This window comes from Adiantum capillus-veneris, chromosome 27, assembly GCF_014529385.1.
Source record: "Adiantum capillus-veneris isolate H3 chromosome 27, ASM1452938v2, whole genome shotgun sequence".
NCBI lineage: Eukaryota > Viridiplantae > Streptophyta > Polypodiopsida > Polypodiales > Pteridaceae > Adiantum > Adiantum capillus-veneris.
This window is the reverse complement of record NC_140957.1, coordinates 55689447-55701826: the sequence shown is the minus strand read 5'-3', so window position 1 is coordinate 55701826 and position 12380 is coordinate 55689447.

The following is a 12380-nucleotide window of genomic DNA, read 5'->3' as shown; positions in this document are numbered from 1 at the left end:
CTAAAAGAGAGAGCAAAAAGGTCTATGTTGAGATCTTTAAAAAATCCATTTTTATTTTTTGTGTTTGAAAATAGTCTATTTAGTAACCCAAAAGAGAGGTGAGTAAATGAATTTTAAAATGTCTTTTTCCTACCCCTCTTCTCGTTCTGGCATATAAAACACTCTCTTTCACTAAGATCTCATTAAAAGAGGCACTTTTTAGTTCCCCCTGTCAGAAAAGTAGATTTTCATATTCTCTCATTGCATCCTCTCTCTAAAATGTGAGGCGGCTCTCTGTCTCTCTCTCTCTTTCTCCCTCTTTTCTCTCTTGTCACTTTTTCCTTCCAATCATTAAGGAAACATTCTTTACTACCTACTTGTGACACAATGCAGATCCTCCAAGGTTGCATATGTGCTCTCTCTCCCACTTTCTCTTCTTTTATTGTCTTTCTATCTCCCTGTCTCCCCCTCTCTCTCTCTCCTTGTCTCTCTTGCTTCTCCCACTCTAGCTCCAGTTGGGACCAATGAAAAACTCCATTACCTCTGTGTACAATAACATTTCTCTCTCTACACTCATGATCAACAATTTGATTCAAAGGAGACTGAGATGCACTCTTTCTTTTTCTTCTTTCCAACAAAATCCTTTTCTCCTATCTCTCAGTACTCTCCACTTCTTTCCTCCGTAGCCAGCTTCACCTGCTTCTAGCATTCACCATTACATATTCTCTATCTAATTTTCTTGATTAGCCAACAAAAATGTCATTCAACCCTCCACCACTACAAGACGTTACTAACAAGACAAAACGATAATGAATAAACATTGAGTTAGAGCAGGAGTATGCTACTACGCGACTTGGCACATGGCATAGTAACTAACATCTATTCTCCTAAATATTTTATCATGTTAAACTGATAATTTAATATGTGAAAGTACCAGGGGAGAAAAAGCTAGAATATGGGTAAGGCTAGCAGACTGGTCACAATAGGGATCCAAAGGAGAGCCATCTGCAAAAGAGCAATGTGCATGAATGGTGCTTCAAAGACCTAAAGGTTCAGCCCATTAAGACTTCCAAAATTCTAAGGTTCCTAAATTCAAAGGTAAGGTCCAAATGGTCAAGCTTAACCAAATTGGATTCTTTTGTCAAGACCATAAAGTCTTCACATACCCCTAGATGGGAGGGGACAAGCCCTAAAGGTAGGGTAAGAGAGAGAAGAGGTGAAGAGCACACAAACACACTGAAGGCTTTCCTTTACACACAGGGCATAGTGGACACATGTCAAGTTCCTAGCCTAGTTGCCCCCAAAGTGCATTCAAATCCTATTGGATGTCCATAGATGTGGACCAATGAGAACGAAGCTAGAGTAAATTTAGTTAAATTCATTTAAAAACACTTGATAAAAGAACAAACAAAAATTAAGTCTCCCCAAAAAAAAAGATTAATCAAGCCCAATGGCTTGATTAATTCCTATTGGTTAGAAGGGTAAAAGGTCCAATGTGGATTTAAATGTAATATCTGAATTAGCTAAGCTCTCCCTAAAGGGGAAAGAAGGACACTTGTCACAAGGCTATTGTTTCTGCCTCTTATTTCATATTGGCTAAGCGTGGCATGAGCCAATGAGGGGCCAGCAAGAGGAAATAGCAAGAGGGTCGACCAAGAGAGAGAGGGGACTGATTTTTGCAAGTCATTCTACGCACACATATACTCACACAAGATCTTGTTTGAAGTAAAGAAGACTATCTCCTTCTCAAGATTTAACAAAAAGATCCTCATCTACTCCAAGCTTGTAAGAATCGAGGCCTACACCAACGACTCTTGGCATTGTGATGAAAATCCAACCAAGAGCCAAGCTCCAATGCATGCTCATCTCCTCTACCATGCTAATTACTAAGCTATGCTAAGCTATTAAGAGTGATTATGTGAGGAGAAGTACTTCTCTCTCATAAGAATACTTCTTCTTCCTCTAGATCTACTCTCATACCCTCTAGCTCTCACCATCTTCGAAGGTGTGTGAGGTCTTGGGTCTGAGACTTGAGGGAATTGATGTTGTGTTTTCAAGTGTAAGCTTGGTGCTTGAAGCTTTCATCTTCATTGCACCAACAATAATTGAAGGAACCCAAAGTATCATATTGTAAATTTCTCCCTTGATGGGGGAAACCTATAATACAAAGCCTTTTGGAGGGGGAAATGCCTCCATGTATATACGGTCCTCCATTGTTGTCAATAGCTTAATTTCTCTCTCCTTTTAAAGTGTTGTTCTTATCTCATTCTAACTAGGATAGTCTTGATGAGTACATTGTCATGCCTTTTGGCTTGACCAATGCACCATCTACCTTCAACCGAATGATGGAAAAGCTATTTTAGGCCTCACTGCAGCTACACTAGAATGTTCTTTAATGATATAATCATCTACTCCAACTCTTTGGAAGAACAAAAATGACATCTCTAGGTAAATAATCTGAGAGAGAATAGGCTTTTCATAAATCAAAAGAAAAGTGAAATTTTCTCACAAGAGATCCGGTATTTAGGTCCCATTATCACTCAAGGTGGTATCCAAATGGATTCATCAAAGTTAGAGGTAATAAAAGGATGGCCTATTCCAAGGAACCTACATGAATTAAGAAGATTTATAGGTATGTGTGCATACTATAGATGCTTTATAGAAGCATTCTCACAAATAGTAGGACCATTGCATGACCTAACAAAGAAGAACATTAAGTTTACATGGTCTGCCAAGGACAACAATTCTTTCAGAAAGCTCAAGGAGAAGCTTATCTCTCAACCTGTGCTTACACTACTGGACCTCTCAAAGCCATTTAAGGTCCAATGTGATGCTTATGGTCATTGCCTTTGAGCCGTTTTGCTCCAAGAAGGGCACACCTAGCCTACAAGAGTTAAAGGCTCGACCCTGTTGAGCAAGTTCTAGGCATATAAAATGTCATAATAATCAATATCTAATTCTCCAAAATGATTTTATCATGTTAAACTGATCATTTAATATGGTGAAGTGCCAGGCGAGAAAAAGCTAGAATATTGGTTAAGCTAGCAGACCGGCCACAGTAGGGATCCAAAGGATAGAAAATATGGATCCAAAGGGAGCGGGGGGGGCATCTGCAAAAGAGCAATGTGCAACAATGGGCTTAAAAGAACCTAAGAAGTTCGGCCCATTAAGACTTCCAAAATGCTAAGGTTCCAAAATTCAAAGGTTGTGTCCTAAGGTCAAAAGCCTAGGGAAATTGGATGCTTTGTATGTGTCCCAAAATTCTTTCTCAAGGCCTACAAAGAAGGGGCGAGCCCAAGAAGTAGGGGATGAGAGAGAAACTCACACACACACACAAGCTTCCTTTGTACACAAGGGGAAAGAGGGACACGTTTCAGCTCCTTAGCCTAGATGCCCACAAGGTGTACTGTCACAGGACCGAAATAATAGAGATCGACAGCAAAATATAGAGAAAGAGATCTTTGTATTGATGAATTTTTTTGTAGAGTTTTGATACAACACAGGAGCAATAAAATATATGGGCGCACTTCGTTGTACGGAGCTCAAACCTCCCGACCACCCCCGAGATTCAGACCGCTTTGCATGTAGCGTCTCACTCGCACTCGCACTCGTAGAAGAAGAGATCTATGAATGATCCCGAAACGCACCACCGTCGTACTTTTATCCTTCTTTTTCTTGAAAATCCTGTGACTTCTCAAAATAGCCACTTTCTTAGGCGTTTAATCAACTCGATTTTCACACCAAGTATACCTGCGAGAATAAGATAAGAACGTGATCGCTAAGCGATCCGTAAAGGTTAGATTTTTATCGTGACACTTTGCACAGATCCTGTTTCACACACTGATTTCTGCATCGCCTACAAAATAGTCAAAAGAACATACTCGTGCAACCAATTCAACATGATAATCAAAGTAAAAAAACATATTAATATACCTTCATAATCTCAATTACAATACTCTACCATGAAGAAACAATCCACTTCTTGGTTGATAGCAGGGAGAACTGTATGATGTTGTATGTCTACCTGTCCCTGTGTATACTACACTGCTGCTATGTTCTGTTTGTTTTCATAATAACTTGTACAAACGAACTCAGAACAGAGCAATCCAGAAACTCAAAAGGACGGGAATAGGTCTGGTCTACAAGACAACGCAAACAGAATTGCGAAAAACGTCTTTCTCCGGCTGAAAACGCAACTTTTAAGTCGCGACTTTTAAAACCTCTATTTTTAGTTCTCCACTACTTTTTCAACTTATTTTAAGCTTATCCATGCATTTTAAGCTAAAACACATATATATAAAATACTGATATTAATAAAAATCTCAATTTTACTATTCATACACAGACTATCTGTTATTCATTAATCTTTATCAAATACATCTTTAGTATATTATTTAGAAAAAGAATATATGTTCTCTCTTAATATCTCAAACTCGTTCATATAAGCTCTATTTAATAAACTTTACAAAAATCTTTCAAATCGTGCTAAACGTAAGATATGCTTTACTACATTCTTTTCGACTTTAAGAACTTCAAACATTAGTCCTATTACATTCTCCCCTTATCAAAATTAACTCTGTCCTCAGAGTTAGAAAGAGAGGGAAATTCTCTTTGAAAAACACTACGATCAACCCATTATGCATCCTCTACTGGATAGTTATGCCACTTAACCAAAACTTCCACAATGTCTCTATTTCTCAGATGTTTAACACGCCTATCTAACTCTAAGTTTGGTTCTATTGTCAATGTTCCGTCATCTTTCAACTTAGAGTTGTCCTGTAAAACATGATGCACTTTAACATGAGAAGGCAATTCCAATTTGTAAGCTAATGAACCAATGCGCTTCAAAATTTTATATGGCCCAGCAAATCGTGCAAACAATCTTCTATCCTTTCCAAGAATCAAATGACACTTTTCAGGAATAACCTTTAAGAAAACCATATCACCAGTTTCATACTCCACAACCCGATGTTTCTTGTCATAATACATTTTATGTCTCTTTTGATCTTCTCTAATATTCCCCTTGATTTTGGCCAACTTGTTATCCATTTTCTCAAGCATCTCATGTGACAGTTCTACCTTATTCCTCGAGTTAAGAAAATTAATAGGTGTGGGATAGTTATAGCCATACATTGCCTCAAACGGAGTCATCCTAATAGATGAATGATATGAACTGTTATATGCAAATTCAACCAAAGGCAGATATTCATTCCAATTAGATTGGTTTTCAATGACATACATTCGTAACATATCTTCTAAAATACGACTCACTCTCTCCATTTCCCCATCTATTTGAGGATGAAAAGTAGTAGACATGTGTAACTGCGTACCTATAGAGTCAAAAGTCGCTCTCCAAAAATGAGAAGTGAACTTAGAATCTCTGTCAGACACTATGCTCTTGCGCATGCCATGCAAACGAAATATCTCTTTCACAAACAAGCGTACAATGGTCAATGCAGCATCAGTTATCTTTACAGAAAATAAGTGAGCTTGCTTGTGAGTCTATCTACCACCACAAAGATCGAGTCATACCCTCCACGGGTAGTAGGAAGTCTAATGATAAATTCCATGGATATAGACCTCCACTTCTATAAAGGAATGTCTAAGGGTTGAAGGTCACTAGGCATCCTCTTATATTCAATCTTAACTTGTTGACATTGAAAGCATTCACGCACATAACTATTAACATCCAATTTCATACGCGGCCAAAAGAATGAAGTTTTAATCTTTTCATATGTCTTATTCAATCCAGGATGACTAGAAAAAGGAGAATTACGACACTCATGTAGAATTTGACTCTTAAAAGCAGAATTTGTAGGAATACACAAGCAGTCATAATAATACAGATTTCCCTTATACAAGTGATATCTGTTCTCATACATCTCACCAATATTCTCACGCAAGAATTTCAAAATAGGCATATAAAAGAAATCATTTTCAACTTCAGCATGTATATCATCAATCAAATTGGACCGCACAACAATCAACAAATTACACATGGGCCTACGACTCAATGCATCTGCAACTTTATTTTCTTTTCCACACAAATACTTCAAATCAAAGTCATACTCAGCTAGCAAATCAATCCATCTTCTTCAAGTCTGTTATTTAACAATGGCTGAGTGAAAATATACTTCAAGCTTTGATGATCAGTACGCAATTCAAATTTTACACCAAGCAAAAGATGACACCAATGCTTCAATGCATGAACAATAGCAAGCAATTCTAGATCAGGTGTTGCATAGTGCAATTCATGTCTTCTTAATTTCCTAGACTCATATGCAACCACTCTTCCTTCTTGTGTCAAAACACAACCTAATTGTTCGCCACTAGCGTCACAGGACACAACAAATGGTTTGCCCATCTTAGGAACTTTTAAAACACAATTTTTTACTATTTTATCCTTCAAGGTCTCAAAACATTCTCACAGCTAGAAGTCCACACAAAACCCTTGTCTTTCTTGGTCAATTCGGTCAAAGGACTTGCTATCTTAGAGAAATATTTAATGTGTACTCTTTCATATTGTGCTAGACCCATGAAGCTTCTTACATCCCTTAATGAATTAGGTGTTGGCTACTCCACAATAGTCTTAACTTTATCAAGATCAATGTGAATCCCCTCTTTAGAAATCACTCTTCCCAAATACACAATCTGATCCTTTGTAAAAGAACACTTACTTGCTTTGGCATACAATTTATGTTCACGCAGAACTTCAAATGTTTTCTTTAAATGCAATGCGTGATCTTCTTCATTCTTAGAATACACAAAAATATCATTCAAGAATACCAGAATGAAGTCATCAAGATACGGGTGAAAATATTATTCATTAAGCACATGAAAGTTGTTGGTGCATTAGTCAAACCAAAAGCAAGAACTCTAAATTCATAATGCCCATAACGTGTACGAAAAGCAGTCTTTGAAATTTCCTCAGCCTTAATGCGAATTTGATGGTAGCCACAACGAAGGTCAATCTTCAAAAATATTGTGGCACCACTCACTTGGCTAAGCAATTCATCTATGTGAGGAAGAGGATATTTGTTCTTAATGGTCTGTTTGTTTAATCCCCTATAGTCAATGCATAACCTATATGTACCATCCTTTTTCTTTTGGAATAACACAGGACTACCCCAAGGAGATACACTAGGTTTAATGAAACCCTTTTTCAAAAGATCATCAAGTTGTATCTTGAGCTCTTTAAGCTTATCAATATTGAACCTGTATGGAGCTCTTGAATAAGGTGTTGCTCCTGGATATAGATCTATGGCATGGTCTACCGCTCTAGGCGGAGGTATACCAAGAAGATCGTCCAGAAACACATCCTTAAGTTCATGTAAGAGATCCTCTACAAATTTTGGATTTGTCTCTTTCTGTTTATCCCCAGATTCTTCTTTAATCTCATTAGTAAATACAAGAAACGTCTCACACTCTTATCTAAGTCACCTTATCAATTCCATGGCCAAAACTAGATTTAAAATCTCTTTCTTTTCCCGAAGAGTGTGACTTATCATCATTAAATGATTAAAGATATATTTTTCTTTCTTAACAATCAATCAAAATATGATTTTTAATCATCTAATTGATACCAATGATAACATCATACATATCAATGTTTATGATATAGAAATCATCTTTATGCTTCCGACTCGTCAAAGAAAAAAACAAATTTTCTACTAACTCTTTTGTGAAACTAATATTACCACTGGTTAAGTCCACAAGTTTTTTTATTTTACTTCTCGATTTAATTTGAAGTTTAATTTCTTAATCAATTTAGACGATAAGAAGCAATGAATACTATCCAAATCAATTAAGAAATTCAAATTTAAATCTCAACTTTTATGCATAAATTCGATCACAGAAGCTTTCAAAGGATGTATCAAAGACATAAAACATCACAAAGAAGGGGTAGATGACTTACCTTTATCGTACGCATCGCCAAAAGTCTCTAATTGAGCCATCTTGGTACATGTTGTCTTATCGGTCACCTTGCTTGAGCATTCGAAAGTCTCGTGGTCGTGTTCTCGATATTGAAAGTATAATCCAAATCTTTGAGTTATTCAATCCACGCTTCTAAATCTTTGTATATCTTTTTTATGCCATCAAACTCTTTAAGCTTAGCCTTTGTTAGCACTAGAATGGTAACAGAACACTTTTATGTCCTTGGACACTTTTGTGTCGTGTTAAGTGACCATTTTGCTTGAATTATTTGAAGAGTATGAAAATGAATTTCTAGGTGCTATATATCCACAAAGTCGCCTTATGAGCTGAAAAAAACTTAGCATTTTTTTTAAAGTATCGATATCACCATTAACCTTACTCTTGCACAACATCTTTGAACCTAAATTGTGTGAAAAAACGGGCCTGTTTTTGGTTTTTTTTCAATTTTTGGCAACTATACCACTCTAAACTTCATGTTTGTGAGGTTTATATGGCTAGAGGTTAGGCCTTCATAGTTCTCAACATGTCTTGATGCTTGTAGGGAGAACTAAGTGTTAAAATTGAAAGTTATGACCAATTTACAAGAATTGCATAATCCTGTTGTTTGCCCAAAATTAGCACTTTTATGATTTTTTTGGTGGCTTTCTTGATACCCAAATTCAATTTTGATTGTGTAAGTGTAATGTATAACATAAAGCTAATCTTCCTTGAGTTCTGGGGGACCTAATATGCTATACAGCATAGTATATGATGATGGTTGAGTGTTTTGATTGGTGAAGAATACGATACATTTTAGAGTAGCAAGTATATCTTTCTCAATATTGCTAATTTCTTAGGCCAATTGTGTGTATTTTGTAGGTAGTAACCATATCTAATCATAGACTACAAACTTGGCTAGATATTGAGTAGTTTCTATGGGTTTCTAGAGGTCATAATGCTAAACCCAGTTTTTTCATGTTTGTTGTATTTAGCACTTTATCATTGCCCCCAAGGTTACAATTGTAAGAGATCCATTATCCTTTTGACATGCTCCATGGCTCCTTTTGAATCTAGAGGGCCAAAGGGAACTAAGAAAACATGTATATAGTATCTGTATTGAGCGTGACTATAGAAACTTTGATGATAGATCCGCAGAATGGCAAAAATGCAACTTTTTTGTATCTATTTTTTTGCCCAAAAAAAAATTAGTGAGGTAAAAGCAACCATATGTTTTGGTCACCAACCCATTGAAGTTAACGGGGCATTTTATCTCATGCCTACAAAAATCTCCACTCTTATTTATATGCAATCAACCGTAAGAAATTGCTGTTTTGGGCAAAATGCACTGGTCCATCAACTTTGGAGGCTTGTAGTGACCAAGGGATGAGAAAAATTACAAGTTTCTCATTTTTTCCATATGTAGTAGTTATTGAACTATGAGCTCATGAAAGGATTTTTCAAAATGAGTGGATCTACTATGGTTTTGGAATTTTTTCCCAAAACCCTGAAAGGACACTTTTATGTCCTGTTAGGTTACCATTCTAGTGTTAAGAATGATTTGGTTGTCGCTTCTCCCATATCGTCATTGTTTCTTTTTCACGTTGACGACCTCTACGTCCACCACCACCGTTCCCACCATCACCACTTCCACCATCACCACTATCACCACCGCAAGGTGCCCCAGCGCCGCGACAATGATTATTGTTTCCTGGTGGAGTAGCATCGTTTTCGCCTTCATGTTTGCCATCAAGGTCCACATAGATATCAAGCTCTCGTGCTGCTTTGCCCCGCAGAGCCTCATCACGCTCCCGATTTGCTTGTTCCAAATCTTCTCGTAGTCGTTGAATCAGGTCTTCTTGCTCCTTCATGCTCCTCTCGTATCCTTCCATGTCCAGAATCAACCGCTTGCTTTGATACCAATTGTCACAGGAACGGAATAATAGAGATCGACAGCAAAAGATAGAGAAAGAGATCTTTGTATTGATGAATTTTTTTGTAGAGTTTTGATACAACAGAGGAGCAATAAAATATATGGGCGCACTCTGTTGTACGGAGGTCAAACCTCCCGACCACCCCCGAGCTTCAGTCCGCTTACATGCAGCGTCTCACTCGCACTCGCAGAAGAAGAGATCTATGAATGATCCCGAAACGCACCACCGTCGTACTTTTATCCATTTTTTTCTCGAAAAGCCTGCGACTTCTCAAAATAGCCGCTTTCTTAGGCGTTCAGTCAACTCAATTTTCACACCAAGTATACCTGCGAGAATAAGATAAGAACGTGATCGCTAAGCGATCTGTAAAGGTTAGATTTTTATCGTGACACTTTGCACAAATCGTGTTTCACACACTGATTTCTACATCGCCTACAAAATAGTCAAAAGAACATACTCGTGCAACCAATTCAACATGATAATCAAAGTAAAAAAATATATTAATATACCTTCATAATCTCAATTACAATACTCTACCATGAAGAAACAATCCACTTCTTGGTTGATAGCAGGGAGAACTGTATGATGTTGTATGTCTACCTATCCCTGTGTATACTACATTGCTGCTATCTTCTGTTTGTTTTCATGATAACTTTTACAAACGAACTCAGAACATAGCAATCCAGAAACTCAAAATGACGGGAATAGGTCTGGTCTACAAGACAACGCGGACAGAATTGCAAAACACGTCTTTTTCTGGCTGAAAACGCAACTTTTAAGTCTCGACTTCTAAAACCTCTATTTTTAGGTCTCCACTACTTTTTCAACTTATTTTAAGCTTATCCATGCATTTTAAGCTAAAACACATATATATCAAATACTGATATTAATAAAAATCTCAATTTTACTGTTCATTCACAGACTATCTGTTATTCATTAATTTTTATCAAATACGTCTTTAGTGTATTATTTAGAAAAAGAATATATGTTCTCTCTTAATATATCAGACTCGTTCATATAAGCTCTATTTAATAAACTATTCAAAAATCTTTCAAGTCGTGCTAAACGTAAGATATGCTTTACTACATTCTTTTTGACTTTAAGAACTTCAAACATTAGTCCTATTACATGTACTCAAATCCTATTGGGTGGCCTTGAAGGTGGACCAATGAGAATTAGGATAGAGTAAGTCTAGTTTAACTAATTTAAAAACACTTAATAAAAGAACCAATAAGAATTAAGCTCTCTAGAAGACTATTTGACAGTCTCCCTAGGGGTCCAATGAGAGTTTAGTTGCATTAATTAATTAGCAAAAGTTGTTACAAAAGGGGAAAGGGGGACACATGTTAGAAGGCTATCACTTATGCTGCTTAATTTCCATTGGCTAAGCCCAGGGAGGTCCAATGGGGTGTCTGCATGAGCAAATAAGAAGAGGGGTCGACCAAGAGAGCGAGGGGGATGAATTTTCAAAGGCATTATTGACTTACACACACGCGCAATCTATGTGTGAATCAAGAAGTCTCTCTCTCTCCTTCTCAAGCTTTAATGGAAAGCTTACCACCTACTCCAAGCTTGTGAGAAGGAAGGCCTACACTGACAACTCTTGGCTTTGTGATGCAAATCCAACCAAGAGCCAAGCTTCAATGCATGTACATCTCCTCTACCATGCTAATTACTAAGCTAAGCTATGCTAGTATGAATGATTATGTGAGGAGATGTACATCTTTCTAGCTCTCACCATGTTCAAAGGTGTGTGTGGTCTTGGGTCTGAGACCGTGAGGGAATTGATGTTGTGTTTGATAACTGTTTAGCTTATTGCATGAAGTTTCCATCTTCATTGCACTAGCTAGTATTGAAGGAACACAAATAATTGTATTGTAAAATGCTTCTCTTGATGGGAGAAACCATAATACAAATCCTTTTGAAGGGGGGACCGGCTCCATGCAAATCCAGTCCTCAACTGTCAATTTCTTAATTTCTCTCTCTTTTTAAGTATTTTTCATGCTATCTAACTAGGTGTTATGCTTTTGTGGCTCTCTCCCCCCTAGCACTCTTGTTATTCTCATTAGGAATCTATTCTAATGAAATGCTAACTATGTTTATGCTATTTTTCACTACACACAAGTTACGAGGCCATTAAATGTTACATTGGTATTAGAGCACAAGGTTTCTCTTTTCTTGCTCAAGAAGGGAGGTCCTCAAGCTAGCTATAAATGGTTGGTATTATTAATTGCATTGTGAGTAAGTAGAATAGGGATTTTTCAGCCTTGTAGTGCACCTACCTTTGTATAGTTAACGGGGTATCACCATCAAGAGCTATGGCCTTAATAGTAGAGTCCTATGGGGCTTGCGTACGGCTTAACCATTATTGAGCTATTAGAAGTTTGACAGGAGCCGGTGCTGTTTTGGTGTTGAACGACCCTCTCTTCTATTCCTTGTAATTAATGGTATTCGAGCCACGGGTACACTAGGTTGAGTGCTTTTTCTAAAGGGGTAAAGAGGAGTAGCAACTAGTGCTTGAAGTGCCAAAGTACACCTAAAAAGTTTACACCTAAA